Here is a 10496-nt window from a genome sequence, read left to right on the forward strand (position 1 = left end):
GGAGAGGAGAGAGGAGAGAGGAGAGAGGAGAGGGGGAGGAGATAATGAGAGGAGAGAGGGGAGGGGGAAAGGGGAGAGGTAAAAGGGGAGAGGAGACAGGGGAAACTGTTCTGAAAACAACAGATTTCTATTCCATTTTTCAGAGTGCTTGTTTGAGTTTAAAATTAGAAGAAAAAAACCAGAATTAACAGAGCAGAAGTTCGATATTTAATTGTTTCAGATAGGCTATTTTACAGGCAACATTAAGATAAAATCAACAGAACCCCAGCTACTCCAAGGGAAAGAAAACAGATTTTTATTTTATTTTATTTCATTTTATTTTATTGTTAGATTGAGACCAGCACTTGCTGCCAGATGCAGCACAGTTGAAGGATTTTGTAGCCTCCACAAAATTCTTTATAAACAGAACTGGAAGACATGACTAGAAGGGTGCCAAAAAAGTTGGCTAAATTTTTTTCTCAAGTTTTCAAATGTGAAAACAGCAGTTTTTTGAGATGAAAAGCAGCGCCTTAAAGATCCCAGATGGCTTGTGTGTAGCTTGTAACTGACTGTTCAGAGGTAAAGGTATTGAGCATGTCTGAGGAAGACTCAGCTTGTAAGCCTGGCCTTCCCTCCTTGCTTCTTTCTCTCACTTTCAGCCGCTTCTTCCTCAGCCCTCCTCCATTTCTGCCCTGAGCTCACTACTTTCTGACACCCCAGACTTCTCTTCTCTCTTGACTGAGTCTGGGGTCTGGCTTCACCACGAGATAGCACAAGGGCCTAAGCTATACCACATGTGCCTGCTCACGGACGCTCAATTCCCTCATTTATAAATGGGATTGACACTATACTATACTATACTATACTATACTATACTATACTATACTATACTATACACTATATACACGTGGCAGTTAGCGTTGACAGACAGCACTCCCTGGAACCTTTATAGCTCCAGGCAAAATGTACTCGTCAATTATACAATCTCTATCAACTTGGGCTGTATACTGGTAGAGGTGTCAGGATAGCCCAGACATCCTGTTTCCAGGGACCCAGCTTTGGATCAGCAACCGGAAGTGCCAGACTGAGGGCTCTTCCGGTTGCTTGTGACCAGCTCTCTCCTTCTTTATTCTCATTCACCAGCACACTTAGCCACAGCTCAAGGAGTCTGGGAAGCAACCCTTTACCTTCAGGCACCCTCGTATTCCTGTATGGCCACCCCTGAATTTTACTTCCTTCTCTCTTTCAGCAGGGGACCGGCAGCTTCTGGTATGCCAGCAGCTCTGGGGAGGGAAGGTCCAGCAGCCTGTGTGGCAGAGGTGCATTATGGGAAGATCTGGTGCAATAGGTGTTTGTGAGTAGAGCCCAGGCTCGGCATTAAGTATGTGATGACAGTAAGAGAGTGGCAAACACCCTGTAAGGAAATGCCTTGAGATCAGGGGAGGTCATGGGCTTGGAGAAGACAGTAACAGGGAGAAATGGCAGTTTTTAGAGGGAACAATCTGGTCTGATTCAAAATACACAGAAGGCAAAAATGAGGGATCATCTGTGGGTCTGTCTTATAAAATTATAATGATAATTATGGTCATTTTATGTAAATGCTAAACACTTATGCCTAACTACTGTTTACCTCTGCAACAGCTATTCTGCTTTTTGAATGGTGTGAGCTCACTCTTGCTCACCTGGTTTTCATGTCACCTATGACTATGTTGAGCATCAGCTCCCTGTCCCCAGCAATACTAAAAAAAGACTATGACACATTTGCTGAATCTGCAAAGCAGTGTGTGTGTGAGTATCTGGGTTCTGAGTTTCTGTGTGTCTCTTCGTGTCCCTGAGTCTCTTTTTTTTTTTTTTTTTTTTTTTAAAGATTTATTTATTATATGTAAGCACACTGTAGCTGTCTTCAGACACTCCAGAAGAGGGCGCCAGATCTCATTACGGATGGTTGTGAGCCACCATGTGGTTGCTGGGATTTGAACTCTGGACCTTCAGAAGAGCAGTCGGGTGCTCTTACCCACTGAGCCATCTCACCAGCCCCCCCCTGAGTCTCTTTATGTATGTCTTTATATGTGTGTGTATGTGCCTGTCTGTCTGCTTTTGTGTGTGTGTATCAACATGAATGTGCATATCTGGGTCTCTGAGTTATCTGTGTGTCCCTGTGACCTTTTATGTGTGTATATGTGCCTGTCTGTCTGTCTGTCTGTCTGTGTGTATCCATCTCTCACAGCATCCACCATCATTAGTGAAGCTGTATTGGGTGTGAGGCAAACAAAGACTGATCATTTTGAATGTTTGTTCATTAACGATGGAATCCGGATAAGTGTATGTTGCCAGTAAGCTGAACAAAATTTAAAAACTATCTTATAATGGATAAGTAAACAAAACAATGATGAAAGATATTTTGTCCCTAATAATTCATGTGACATGTTAAAAGCTAGGAGAAATTAAAAGAATAAATAAAGTACAGGGAGCCTGTGGCTGTGAATACTATAGGTCTGATAGAAAGAGACATTGGGCCTTCACCCAGTTTCCCACATACCAGAAACACACAGAATAAAGGGTTTTGCATTTGTGTTTATGTTAAAAGTCTTGGGTTTAAAAGAGAAGGGAAAAGGATCAAGGCACAATTAATGCCTGGTCAACTTAACACATAAACACGGCATTGTTAAGCCATAACCTTTCCTTTCTTGTTCATCCCCAAGATCACGCGTGAATACCAATATTACAATATAAGCATTCCAATTTTTAAAGGTCCCATGGTCTTCTAGAAATCAGATACTTAAAAATTCAGTCTCTAAAATAATTCAATATTAAAAATATTTAGCCTCTCAAAATTCAAACTCTTTGTAAAATTCCAAATCTCTTTAAAAATTCAAAGTCTCTGAGCTGTAGGATCCTATAAAAATTTTAAAAAAGTTAAATAGTTTCTTACTTGAAGAGGAAGGAACCAGGGTACAGTTACCATCAAATCAAACCCCAGCTGCACAAATAACTCAACATACAGTGCCTGAGATTCCCTTCTGATCTTCTGGGCTCTTCCAAGGGGCTTGAGTCATTTCTCTGGCTCCTCTTTCTGCAGCACACACAACTTGTCTTCTAGGCCCCACCCAGCTGACTCCTCTTTACTGTTGCTGCTGTTCTTGGTGATCATCCCATGATACTGGCATCTCCAAAATGCTGGGGTCTCTCTTGCAACTGAACTGCACTTCAGCAATAGTTTCTCATGGGCTCTTTTCATGGTGCCAAGACTCTTTGGGACTTCCAACTACTACTGAAGCTGCACCTATGTCAATGGCCTTTCCTGGCCTCTCAAAGTGCCAAGGGCCAATTATTCTCTATGAACCCCTTCATGTTTTTAAAACCAGTAACACCTGGGTGACTTTTATACCAACTTCAGGTGCTAGTACAGGTACATCCTTGGCCACCCATTGAACACGAGTTTTGTGTGCTGACTCTCAGAAAACACTTTCCAAAAGACTTCACCTCAATGATGCTGGTCTCTTTTTGATCATCACTAGTTTCTGAGTTGCTTCTGAACCTGTATCAATTATCCCAGTAAAGCAAAGGTTTTGCTTTAGTGGTTCTGGTCTCTTGTTAATTATGGGTGATTCTTCAGCCCAAGCTAACCAGAACCAAAGATTCTTAATGCAAAATATTCAATGGTCCCAGTAGTGACCCAGGCTTCCACCATCTTCATGTCTCTCAACACTCTTGTTTTCAAGCTTCTGTAGAACAGCCCACCAACCTTTGAATACTCAATGGCTTTTCTAGCCTAAAATCCCAAAGTCCTTCCTCAGTCCTTCCAAAACCAACATGGTCAGGTCTGTCACAGCTATATCCCACTCCTGGTACCAATTTCTGTCCTAGTTAGGATTACTATTGCTGTGATGAAACACCATTGTGGGGAATTGCAGGCTGGTNTCCAGTCGAGCTAAGGTCTGAACCCCGATGGTCATAATTCACCTTCATGACACAGTAGGCGTTCCCTCATGCTCCTGGAACTCTGGCCCCTGCCTAAGTTACCACCTCCCACACCCCCAAAAGAGACAATGGCCCAAGCTTCTGACTTTCAGGTTAAACTCCTCCCCAGTTACCTAGCAACAGTGAAGACCATACCTCTATCTCTTATCTCTCCTGCTCTTACTTCTTACCTCTCACTCTCTCTTCTCTCTCCCCTCTTTGTCTTCTCTCCTCTCTCTCCTCTCTCTCCTCTCTCTCCTCTCTCTCTCTCTCTCTCTCTCTCTCTCTCTCTCTTTCTCTCCTCTCTTTCCCCCTGCATTTCTATAATAAAGCTCTTAAACCATAGAAAGTCTCTGCTCCATCAAGACCCGCTGCACACTCTGGTCAGTGTTGGGAACCTCTTCCCTTATCTCTCTCTCCTATAACCCCGGGGCTACAGGGTGTCGCCTCGGGGTCCCTGGTCAGGGGCTGCCCCTTCTCCACCCTCTGCCTCGTGGATCAGAGGCTTGCATGCCCACCTGGGGCCGAGTGGAAAAGCGTCCAGCAGCTCTGCCTGCGTCTGCCTGCCCAGAGCACAGGAACTCTGGCCGTGCTCTGGGCCCCTTTTCCTCCCCCACTTCTCCCCGGGCCTCCCTGGGCCCACCCGTTTTTTTGTTCCCAACACACCATAACCAAAAGCAACTTGTGTAGTAAAGGATTTATTTGGCTTAAACTTCTGTACCATGCTCCATCACTGAAGGAAGCCAGAACAGAAAATCAAGCAGAGCTGAAACTCTGAGGCAGGAGATGATGTAGACACCATGGAGGAGTGCTGCTTACTAACTTGCTCCTCATTGTTTTGCCCAGCCTGCTTTCTTACAGAACCCAGGACCATCAGGCCAGGGGTGGCACTACCCTCAATAGGCTGGACACTCCACTATCAATCATTAATTCAGAAAATGGATACAGCTCGATCTTATGAAGGCATTTTCTCTATATATCTTTTTGTTTGTTTGTTTGTTTTGTTTTTCGAGACAGGGTTTCTCTGTGTAGCCCTGGCTGTCCTGGAACTCACTCTGTAGACCAGGCTGGCCTCAAACTCAGAAATCCGATTGCCTCTGCCTCCCAAGTGCTGGGATTAAAGGCGTGCGCCACCACCGCCCGGCTATGAAGGCATTTTCTCAATTGAGGTCCCCTCCTTTCAGAGGACTGTGGCTTGTGTCACGTTAACATAAAAGTAGCCAACATAGACTGCATTTTACAGAGTGTTATTAACATCTGTGGAGCAGATTTAACAACGATCAGATTGAAGTAGCAGATCTTAATATTAAGAAGTTAATTAAAATAATAGCGGTCCTGTGCATTTCTTGGCTTTTCATTTTTAAATACTAAAGTGCTCTTCCAACCACAAATTCTTTTATGCCCACTTCTAGAACACTAGATTTACTCCCATTTAATAGCAAAGAAAAGGCATGTGGCGTACAATAATATGAGCCATAAAGCATTCTCTGTGAATAATTGGAAAGTAAGCACAAGGAGCTGGGAGCAGGGAAGACCCAAGGGTTTCATAATAAAGCACGTGTGCAGATCCTGGAGGAAATGTCGGAGAATTTAGAAAGCTAGTCTCAAAGCTGGCTTTGTTCTTCCTGGACCAGCTAGAGAGATACTGGCTGTGTATCACCATGGACAGAACTGAGGCTGTGTAACCTTGACCTAGGAGCAGAAAGGCTTAACTCTGTTGAGTAGCAAGACCAGGTTTCTCTGAGCTTTGGCTACGTCAGGCACTCTGACCTGCATCTCCCAAAGGATGTTAGAAGCAAGGAGACCTCCACTTACAGTTCAGGCTCATGAACAGAATGAGCCTATATTATTCTAGTACATGTTTTACAAAGTCAGATGGATTTTCTCAACATCTTAGAGAAAGAGGAAAGAAAGAACTTCTGGGTTTTTTGTTTTGTTTTGTTTTGCTTTTGTTTTGTTTTTAGAAATGAGCTGTTTTATTACAAAGAGTAATAAAAAAGAAAATATCGCAAAAAGGAAGCTAGGCTAACAACCTCCACCTACAGAATTGGGGGAAGATAGGGCAATGTAAGTTTTTTTGTTTGCCCAAGATGGGTGGGAAGGTATAAACAGAACCAATCTAAAAATGGCTGCTATTACTCAAGCCTGAAAGGGGGCCCTAGGAGACCCAGTGACCCCTTCTAAAAAGTTTAATAGGGGCATCTTAGCAGAGCTCCTAAGCAGGCACTTGGCAGTTCAAGATTTTGTCTTCTGGTGGTTTTCTTTCCACGCAAACAGAGGGGGGCGGGGCAGGATGAACAAGGTTGCTCTGGAAAGAGCCCTCCTAGCACCACTGCCCTGTGCTCTGGTCCCTGGGGATGTTATAGTTAATATATTTTATATAAATATACAGAGGAATAGAAAATATAAAATCTGAGAAGTTGAAGGAAAGTGAGGAGCTTGGGGAGAAGATGGGGCTGCAGACCTTGCTCAGGCCAACTTGACCTCTTCTTTGACTCCTTTGGCTTCTGGCTTCTCCTCTTCTGTGACTTCTTTTTTCTCTTTGGGATCTTCCTCTTTCATCTTCTGTTTTGACTCTTTTAACCTTTTTGAAGTTAGAAGAGTTTTTGTGACCACCTTCGCCCTCCTCATCTGAATCTGAGAATTCTTCCTCACAGGCAGTGCATCTGTCAGAGGAGCAGATGGAGATGTTTGTCAGGGTCTTCCTCATCCTCATTACCACCGTCTTCTGGGATGGCATCCTCAGGTATGGCCTGCATCTGGACCCCAGGGGCATGGGCCAGCATCCTCAAATTCTCAAAGAGCCACTGCTTGATCTTTTCCAGGTACTCGTTAGTGTTCTGGTTGGTCATATTGGAAGGGCTGATGAGAAGCTTGAAATCTGGTCCAAAGTGCTCAAAGTAGTCATTGTACGGCAGCTCATTAGGGATCTCTGTGTCCAGGGCCACAGCTGTTTCGTAAGTCCACCACTGAGTGACATTATGGATGATGGTGTAACCACCTCCTCCCAGCATCAGCATAGGCAAGTTGAAACTCTTCATGAACTCCACACACTTGGTGTGTTCTTTGATGGTCAGACTGAAGCAATCTAACCAATCCCCAGACAGGGAATTTGAGCCACACTGTAAGACCACTGCACTAGGCTGGAACATCTCCATTACTTTGGACATAACTGGCTTAAAGATGGCTTCATAGTACTCATCATCAATGCTGTCTCACAGTAGGTAGTTAACAGTGTAGTACTTGCCTTTGCCAGCCCCAATAATCCGTAGGTCCCCAGTTCCTGGGAAATACTCTCCATATTTATGAAAGGACACAGTCATGGCCTGGTCTGTAGTATAGAAGGCCTCTTCCACGCCATCGCCATGGTGATTATCAATGTCAACATACAGCACCCTCTGCTGATACTTTAGCAGTTCCAGGATGGCCAAGACGACATCATTGACGTAACAGGAGCCAGATGCTTCGGACTTCTTTGCATGGTGCAGGCCCCCAGCCCAGTTCACAGTGATGTCCCTCTGCTGCTTATTAAGCTTCACAGCACTTGCTGCAGAGCCTCCCGTGGACAACTGACAGAACTAAAACAAGCCATCATCAAATACCGGACAGTCCTCACCAACGTTGAATCTCTGCATCTGCTTGCTGTATTCAGACATACTATCTGGGAGAATAGGATGCAATAATTTAATGTAGTCATCACTGTGGTACTTGGTCATTTCCTCAGCATTGGCTTTGTGAGGACGATAGATTTCCATTTTTTCAGTAGAGACCATAGTTGAGCAGCAAATTGTGAGTCATACGAATTAGGTGAGGCTTGATTGGGTGCCCTTGTCCATAATAGTAGTTTCTAACATCCTCGTTGTAGTAGTAACAGACTTTCCTCTTGGTGCCCTGAGTCTGTGCCATCTTGCTCGCCGCCCGGCCCTCCCGTCTGTCTCAGAACTTCTGGATTTATATAATGGGACAAGGAACAGTCTGTTGTTAAGATGCCCACTCCAATATTTTTATTTAGTGTACTTTTTCTATGTATTAAGTGTAAAAATACTTAGAAGGGACCCTGTAAATGCAAATTTTATTATTAAGAAGATGTCAAGCCAGGCAGTGGTGGCACACGCCTTTAATCCCAGCACTCGGGAGGCAGAGGCAGGCGGATTTCTAAGGCCAGCCTGGTCTACAAAGTGAGTTCCAGGAAAGCCAGGGCTACACAGAGAAACCCTGTCTCGAAAAAACCAAATAAATAAATAAATAAATAAATAAATAAATAAATAAAAAAGAAAGAAAATGTCAGTTAACTGGCTCTTTGTGTGCCTTGTCCAGAATTAGTCCGTTCTATGCCCACAAGAAATTTCCAGCCTTTCATATTCAGACAGCAAACCCTGAAATTTGAGATTTGATAGAGTAGTGACAAAAATATCATGTCTATTTTTAAGTTAAAAGAATAATATTGACATTTGGTACCTTAACCCAGTATTAGAAGAGAGAGAGAGAGAGATACACACACACACACTACACACACACCACACACAAACCACAACACACATCACACACATACCACAAAAATACACACAAACACTGACTTTTTCACAGACATAGCAACAGTAACTAATTGTCTAAGCATTATAGAACATTTAGATAATAATAACTTTCTTCACAACAGCAAGCCTTCACTTCGGCTATTTTCTACAACAGATTTTTTTTTAATTTCCTGAGAAAAACACAACTTTGACTTTCCTAACACCCATCTTCTGACCCCAGGACCTCTAGCCTTTCCTCAAACAGGATTCATGTTCCTCTGGGAGCCATTGGTGAGTCCATACACTTCCTTTGTGGTTTGACAGGCATGTAGAAACACCCTCCTTGGAAGAGTCTGCACCGATTTTGTTTGGTACTACATTCAAAAGCATCTCTACAGCATCATAACCTTATGAGAGGCTTTGCAAAGTCTTCTCACTAGGTCAAAGGGAAGTGACCTTGCAACGCCTGCTGAACTGGGCTGGGCTGGTCTGACTGCCCGTCTTAATTTGATGGACATTAGTTAGCATAAGTAAGTCTAAGGATAGAAAACACTGGATCATAACTCCACCTTCCCAGTTCTAGACTGTTCTATCAGAAGATGTTAAGTGTGTTTTAACTAGAGTGTTTTCTAGAACCTGAGTGTAAGAGAAATTTGAGTCAAGAGGCGTGGCACATGTGTGATGTCTCCAAGTACCATCCCTGCACTTGGGAAGTTGAGGCTGGAGGCTCTTGAATTTGAAGATACCCCAGGCTATACAAGAAGATGACCAAAATGTATCAACTTGAAATATGTAAAAATCTATATTAACACGTTCATATTCCAGAGTACTGTATTGTGCAGTCCATGCTTATAATTAATTAATGTGGACTTTCTTTGCTTTTAATAAGCCTTTACTTATTAAAATTATTATCACTAAAAACTCTCATAAGGTCTACTGCTATCCCATTTCACAGATGGGCAGAGTGAGCTCAAAGAAGCTCAGTGTCTAGTATAAGTTCCCTTGGGGGAACAAAGAAAGTCAGAATCCCCGCGGGAGCAGGGTAACTCCAGAGCACTAAACAGTGGCTTCGCTGTACACCTGTGCCTTATTGTTTTATTCAATTGAACAGTCTTGAGCAGCTCCTGCATGCCACACTCTGTTCCAGATGTTCCCACACACAGCACAGGCCAGACAGCCCAGGCCTGGACTTTCACACAGCACAGGCCAGACAGCCCAGGCCTGGACTTTGGAACTTCCACTATAGTGTAAAGGGTCTGAAAGCAAATGGGAAAGAGAGTGGGAGAGAGCCAGTGAGGACTACGCAGCTTCTCCAGTGGCTTTCTGGTAACTCTGTGGTTAACCATGCAGGAGACAGCCAGGGTGGATAAAGCTGGCTATTCCACTGTGGCTTCCAATTTCTCGACATCCACACCGTCACTTACTGCCTACATTTTTATTGTGGACATCATGAGTTTGTCCATAATTTCCATCTGGGAAAGAATTTCTTCCAAAAACAAAACTACCAGATGATGTCACAAATCAACTCAATGTAGGGGGAAGAAGAAGAAAGAAGAAGAAGAAGAAGAAGAAGAAGAAGAAGAAGAAGAAGAAGAAGAAGAAGAAGAAGAAGAAGAAGAAGAAGAAGAAGAAGAAGAAGAAGANAGAAGAAGAAGAAGAAGAAGAAGAAGAAGAAGAAGAAGAAGAAGAAGAAGAAGAAGAAGAAGAAGAAGAAGAAGAAGAAGAAGAAGAAGAAGAAGAAAGAAGAAGAAGAAATTAGCCCTTAGTCTCAGAGCCCTATGACCTGGACACCAGCTGGGGAGAGTCCCTTTATGGCACCATGCAAACAATGTTGTGCCCTGCTGGCCTCTGGGGGCCCAGGACATTCACCAACTATCTACCAATAATAGGTTTCCCAGATGGCCTCTAAGTGATCTATCAGACTTCCCCTTCACCCAGGCCCCCAATAAAAAAAGGCCAACCCTCCTAGCCCCTGCTGTGTCGGGTGAAAAACAAGGCAAATGCTTCCTTCTGTTTTACAGCCAAGGAAAAGCTGGCCCTGGG

The 10496-nt window shown here is 43.7% G+C and overlaps 1 pseudogene; it reads right to left on the reverse strand.

Moving 5' to 3' along the window:
• Positions 1 to 6408: 6408 nt before the first annotated feature.
• On the reverse strand, positions 6409 to 7845 carry LOC110303518 (annotated as a pseudogene).
• Between the last annotated feature and the right edge of the window lie 2651 nt (positions 7846 to 10496).

The sequence above is a fragment of the Mus caroli genome, chromosome 10 (genome assembly GCF_900094665.2).
Source record: "Mus caroli chromosome 10, CAROLI_EIJ_v1.1, whole genome shotgun sequence".
NCBI classification, from domain to species: Eukaryota; Metazoa; Chordata; class Mammalia; order Rodentia; family Muridae; genus Mus; species Mus caroli.